The sequence below is a fragment of the Limulus polyphemus genome, unplaced genomic scaffold (assembly GCF_000517525.1).
Source record: "Limulus polyphemus unplaced genomic scaffold, Limulus_polyphemus-2.1.2 Scaffold1608, whole genome shotgun sequence".
Taxonomy (NCBI): domain Eukaryota; kingdom Metazoa; phylum Arthropoda; class Merostomata; order Xiphosura; family Limulidae; genus Limulus; species Limulus polyphemus.
The window spans coordinates 4,494-11,428 of record NW_013667218.1 but is presented as its reverse complement, the minus strand read 5'-3'; the positions used below and the strand labels follow the sequence as shown (position 1 = coordinate 11,428).

Here is a 6,935-nt window from a genome sequence, read left to right as displayed (position 1 = left end):
CCTCTTTAACATCTTTCTAGAAAGGATTATGACTGATGCCTTGAAAGATCATGCAGGTACTGTCAGTATTGGAGCCAAGCTAATCACCAACCTTTGCTTTGTAGACGACGTTGATGGCTTAGCAGGAGAAGAGCAAGAACTAGCCAGCTTAGTTGAATGCCTCTACAAAACAACTATAATTTACAGTATGGAGATCAGTGGCAAGAAAACTAAACTGATGACCAACAACACCAACGGCATTAGCATTGAGATCAATGTACATGGACAAAGACTTGAAACAGTAAAATGTTTCAAATACCTAGGATCAATTGTCACAGATGAGGGTTTCAAACCTGAGATACTTTCCAGGATTGTGCAGACAACAACAGTGCAGGCAATGTTGCAACCAATATGGAACAACAACAACATCACTTTTATTTCCAAAAGGAGGTTGTTTTGCTCCTTGTCATATTCATAGTTACTTTAATGCTAAGTTGGTTCCTCCCAATATATACAAAACAGAGATTGGTAATTAAGTTGATAAGAATGATGATGAAAGATGTAGGACAGTAAAATTTTAATTAGTCATGGTCGGTTTTAGGAACCTTATCAGAAATCAACATGCAAGCATGTAGTTTTCACTATTTCTTGGAGTGTGTTTTCATGCAAGAAGGCACTGAAAATTTTTTATGTTTCATATGCAGACATGAAATAAATATTTAGTAGGCCAATTTTTTTATCTTAAATAGATGGTTATTTCCTAAAGACTAACAAAATGGTCAGTGAAGATGATGTTAGGCTAAGGTAAGTGCAAAGAAAACATAGCACACAAACTGAAGAAATAGTCATGCTCTGTGGTATGATGTTATACAAGAAATCTATATCACTTGTTATAAAATTGATAATAATTACAATGCATTTGCTTTATCTGATTCACACCCTAATAGTTGTTGTAAATGAAAACTTGTAAAATGTATATATGTACAATGCCTAGACCTCTACTACATCAATCATACTCATCCATCCAATGAGTCCTGGTATTGGAGGAAAGGCCTTGCCAGCACTGGATATAGCAATTGTAGTGTATTTGGCATATTATACCACATTCTCCTTTGCTTTCACTCTTGAGTTCTTATGACATACTGTTCCATGCAATTTACAGCCTAATATGCAGATCCAAGAAACCCCTTATTCAATGCATTCAATGTAAATTATTCTATGTCCGTATCTGAAATGTATCCAGTTTATAATTATAGTGAATCTAGAAAGCTCATGACTAAATGAGTACTAGTTGTCTCTTCATTACAGATTAAAATATTCTACTTCCCAATGCAAAACATTATCAGTCCATTGTACTTGTAGTAGTAGTAGCTGGATAGAGAATTACTTAATGAATTAGTGTGAGGCAATCCAAAATTCTGTTCCTAACATACGACTTGATTCTTGAGTTTATACAGTCTGGAGTAAATCACTTAATCAGTACTAAATGGAAATGTATTCCTAGTTTGGTACTTAAAAATAAAAGTGAAAGATACAAATAATTAAAACAAAATATTAAACAGATTTAGATTTATAATACTTAATAGTAATACGTAATAGCAGTATTAATATGAACAAAGAAAATACCTAAAGACTGAGTGAGAGCACTTATATAACTTAGTACTCTACTAGTATTACTGAGTATTTGACGTAATTCCGAGACTGAAAATAATATTAAAAGAATGAACGATAGTAATATGAATATGATACACGTACGATTAGTGAACGTTTGATATTGCGTAATAGTAATTACTATTATTATTAGTATTACTGATTGTAATATGTAGTACCTAAGACAAGCTAGGAGTAGGATCTGACTTCATAATTTCCTTGCTAATACTAATAGTGAGTCAATAACGTTGCTCGAACAGTTACATCAATTACATTATGATATAATTCTTCAATGATTAACAGGAACACTACTATTAGTATTAGTAATACTATACTGTTCTCTACAAGTTACAACTTATATTTACAAGTTTTCGTAATAATTATATATATAAAAATTCAACTTACAGTATCTAGTTATTTCTAAGCATTTGCTGAAAAGTGTTTTTAAAAGATAAAAGCTATTGGACTACTTACATTTTCGAACAATACAACTAACGTCACTACCAAGAATAGACACTACGGGAAAAAAAAAGGAAGTAAAACCCAACCAGTAATTTGCCTTTTCATCGATCGATTTCAGCGCCTCAAACTACAATCTAGAAAACTCTAATATGGGCTGCTGTAACTATTTTAGTAGGCCCCCTGGTGGCTCAGCGGCATGTCTGGAGGCTTATAACGGTAAAAATCGAGTTTCAATACCCGTGATGGCCATACTTCATAATTCATTGTGTTTAACAACAAACAATCCAATTTATTTTAAGGTTGTGAATGTATAGACATTATCGGGTATAACTTGAAATATTTTGAAAGCAACTGCCTTTTATTTTATTATCCCATTTCTCCATTATTATTTAGTTTGGAAAATTATTAAAACGGGACTATGGTTCTGTGCAGTGCCTTTTTGTAATAACAAATATGGAGCTAAAAATTCAAGCTCTAATGATAAACATATATAACTGTAAAGATGTTATAATTCCACTATACAGTATAAGATCACTGGTTACTTTGTGGTGCACGAAGTTTACCACGTGTTTCTGTCCTTTTAATTGCCTTCCAGTAGCTCAGCGATAAGACCAAGATCTTAAAACACTAGAAATCGGGTTTGAATACCTTCAGTAAACAGAGCACAGATAATTCATTGTATAGCTTTATGTTTAACAACAACTAAGCATAACAAATCCCTTAACTGCTAGATGTTTTTGTTTGCTTGCTTGTTTTTTTCAAACATTCAGTGTACGTTGTGTTGGTTATACTTTAGAACATTGGTCAAGAGAGAGTAACAATGTTTCTTTCGCCTTTAGCCATTCACCGAGCTGGGCAAGTCACCAACGATATCACAGCAATAGCGCTCATTTCTCAATCATAAAAAAAGTGATGTCTGGGAACATAACGCCTTTTGTCGACTTGAAAATGGCCCTGATCACACGGGTAGTACAGGTGTAGAGAGAGAGCGTGTATGTGTTTGCATATGTGGTATATTCGGGTTGGACTGAATTAACTTTAGAACAACAGTATAGATCTACTTAAATGTGTGGTACATGAATTTAGCATCCATTTCTATTTTCTTACATTATTATAGCATTTATTCTGAATTTATTCTTTATTCTGTGTGTGCGTAGGTTTCACACAGTGCACAGTCGAGAAAACTGTTAAGTTGATTTCGTTTTAGCTGCCTTTGTTCCTTTCTTATTTTCGAGAAGGATATTACTGCAGTATTGCACATTAGTAAAAGATGTCGATGGCAGTGTCCTTCATAGACAATGAAGGTTATGAGCTCACCTATGTTTGAATGAGAATGATCATTCACGTGAGTAGGGCTAGTCGCTCTGGACAAATGTGACATTTCATGTGACGGAAGATAAGTGGGAGTTAGTCTTTGTAGTAGAAATATTTATAAAGCGATTAGCCTAAGATAAGTTATAGGTAATCCAGTGAAAGCAGCATTTATTTACACAACTCAATTATTCTGAGATTTAACATTATTTCAAAACAATGCCCCTCCCCACTGGCACAGTGGTATGTCTGCGGACTTACAACGCTAGAAAACGGGTGGTTTCGATACCCATGGTGGGCGGAGCAAAGATAGCCCATTATATAGCTTTGTGCTTAATTACAAACAAAATCAAAACAAAAATCTTGCTCAAATCTCTTGTTTTCCATGAGACCATCGCGTGTTCTTAAGTAAATTCAGCTTTACCTAGATATAAAGCAAAGTGGATAGGAAGAAAAAATGATGCCGTGATCAAAGATGTTGTATTGCAGAGTTTATTGTTTCTGCTTCTTGGTGATGGAATTCCACAAATAGAAAGAATTATGACCAAGAAGAAGAGTCAGTCACTAAATGGAAATTATTGTCCAAAATATTTGTCTGGTCTAGAAACTGAATATCGCACTTTTCAAAGACCCATGACTTCTGTCTTGACACTGCAACATTGTCTCAGGAAAAAGAGCCATTGATATCTAGTGAACCCAGAATGGCTGTCCATGCTCTTCCCTTGAGGATTGACTTCAGTGCAAGAGAAACGTGGATGACTGAGGATCATTATTGTGATGTTGCATCTGGCAAAGACATGACTGAGAGAGATTGAAAGTGCCTACTGGTGGATGGCATCTTCCAACAGTAGCCGTCTCACTAGTTGGTGAAATGGCAGGTACCGAATTACAAAGTGAATGAGCCACGGGGTAATGGTGAGCATCTATTATCCAATAAGTATAATGCCACACCAACCATGGATAACAAAGAAGCCATCAGTCGTGCAAAGCAGATGGATGAGCTGCCAAGTGCACCTTGTTGTTCTGCCATTCTATAGCAGGGGCCTAACACTAATCAGAGTTTTAAGGGTCCCTAAAATGGTATGCCTATGATATCTAAGACGTCACAGCACAGTCAAGTGACAGCCAGAAAGTTGAGAAGAAGAGGGTCTGGTCCCAATAACATTTTCACATGAGTGAGGTGAATCAGATCAATCTACTAATATTCAAAGGTACAGTGTAGAATGATTTCCACCATTTAGTAAAACATTCAGGCAAATAACTGTTTGGAATGGCTGGACTCTGGAACAGGCTATACAGTGCCTGGCTTTGTATTTAACTGGTCTAGTCCTAGACTCCATCAAAAAATTTAGTATCACACAACTGTGGGACTGTGAGACAGTAATTACTGAGTTGTACTTAACGAGTTAACCATGTGAAAAAATGGAACATCCATAGGGCTGAGTTCAAGTGTTGGACAATGTGTTCCATGGAAACCTTGACTACTTACAAGGATGAGCTGCGCCATTTACATGTCAATATGACCCTCAAAAGGCTTTAGTATGACCCAAGGATATCCTCATTGGCAAATTTGTGGAAGGAGTGTCTAGTAAAACAAAGATCCATCATCTAGGTGTGAAAGACTTTCTCATACATATTGAGGCAGTATCTCTCATGATGAGGTATGAAGTGGTAACTTTGAAATAATCACAATAAAGGAAGGATTATGTCACCTCAGACAGACCATACCACCGAGGCATCAACATTGTGCCAGAGCAGAGCCCAGCCAAGGTTCAATCAACCACCCAATCAACCACATTGCAATCACATTGGTAATCAGTGAATGATTAAAGCTATTATGGTTCTACCTTCGTTTATATACTCCAATCTATGCTGCTGAAGCTTCCCCAGAAGTTATTCTGGTAAGGAGTGAAGCATTTGTAACATATGGTAACTTTCGTGTGAACTATCCATACCTTGGTTCTGACTGATTGTGCAATAGATGCAGGAAGCCAACAGCAAATAGTTAATACAGCTACTACAGTTTTTGAAAACTATAGGAACCCAGGTCGGGCCTGGCTACCAACTCGAAAAAGTGCAATGCGCAATGAACAGCTTGCGCCAAAAAAGTGGTATCAGTCAGATTCTGTCAAAGTTGGTTAGCTCTCAGAATCTACTTTTGGAAACAAGGGTGAGAGATAGAATTCATGGCTCATACAGAAGCAGACAGAACACTGGTAAATGTTTTAATATATCAGACACTTCAAGAAAAACAATAACTCGAACCAGTTGACGTAATCTAAGATCTAGTTAATGGAGAGGTCATGGTCTTGATATGTCTAGGAGGCTTTGATTAGAGAAATAAGGTAGTTGTCACCATAATTCTTGAGACAGACATACTACAGATATTATCGATCAATTTTCCCTGTGCAATCAGTGCAATAGTTATCAAAAGTTGACCAGATCAGATACAAGTGTATGTAGGAGAGGAAATCACAATACATCCATACACAGATGTAGAATTAAGTGGTTACTACGGATGAATTCTTATGTTAGTGTGCTGTGTAAAACAGTTACAGAGCCCATGTATGAAATAGTCTGCTTCCTAACTAGAAGGAAGTAGTTTTAACTCAAATAGTTAACTGTTCAGGGGGAGTGAATTTCTGGTGTTGTTCTGTAATTATGGATGATCAGTTATCCAGTTGCACACTGGAATGGTCATTAGCTTGGTAAGCAACGTGGAAGTAACTAATAATAGTGGTAATGTAAGGATTGTGTCCATCACAACATCCCCAAAAGTGAATACACACTTGCCAACACCCCTGGGATCAATAGTTAAGAAACGTGTAGACAATTTAGCAACAGCAACTCCATGAGTTATTGGGGAATATGATAATGTATTTTTAGGAGTGTGTTGCAGATTAAGATGAACAATAGTAACACAAGATCATATAGATACAGATGACATATAAACAATTAATCAACCACCAAGCAGTTCTACCTGATGTATTATAGATGAAATACAACCTTCTGAGAGTGCTTGGTTGTCTCCAGGATGATTTTCAGGAAGAAGAAAAGTATGCACATGTTCTTGTTTTGATTTTAGATGGGTAAATAAGGTAATTTGCATTAATGCCTTGTAGTATGTCTTTGGACTTACAATGCTAAAAACCGGGTTTCAGAGCACAGATAGCCCATTATGTTGCTTGGTGCCTGATTACAAACAAACTTCAAACTTGGTACTATGAACATATTAATGTCTGGGTTCATTGGAAGGGGCCCGTTGGTTCAGTAATTTAGACCTGATATCGAGATACTGGTAAATCAACCAAGGTGAGAGTAGAACTAAGTCTACTTTCAGCACGAGATATGGCTTGTACAAGTTTTGCATCATGCTGTTCAGCTTGTGTTATGAGCCCACTACTTTGATAAGCTAATATGGCAGGTTTTTATGTATGGGAGTTTGTGACTTGTTGGCAATAAATTTCTACAAAAAAACAAACAGCACACAGTCCATTTGTTTTAAAATAATATAATAAAACAAGCAGGAACGT

General features: G+C 36.3%; 1 protein-coding gene across 1 annotated transcript in view; it reads right to left on the bottom strand.

Annotated features, from left to right (window-relative positions):
* The window catches only part of LOC106464288 (short coiled-coil protein B-like), a 107,416-nt gene extending 105,176 nt beyond the window's left edge, over positions 1-2,240 (bottom strand). The window contains exon 1 of the mRNA XM_022391986.1: positions 2,104-2,240. The gene's annotated coding sequence lies outside the window, so the exon portion shown is untranslated. The remainder of the gene's footprint in view (positions 1-2,103) is intronic.
* Positions 2,241-6,935: the final 4,695 nt, after the last annotated feature.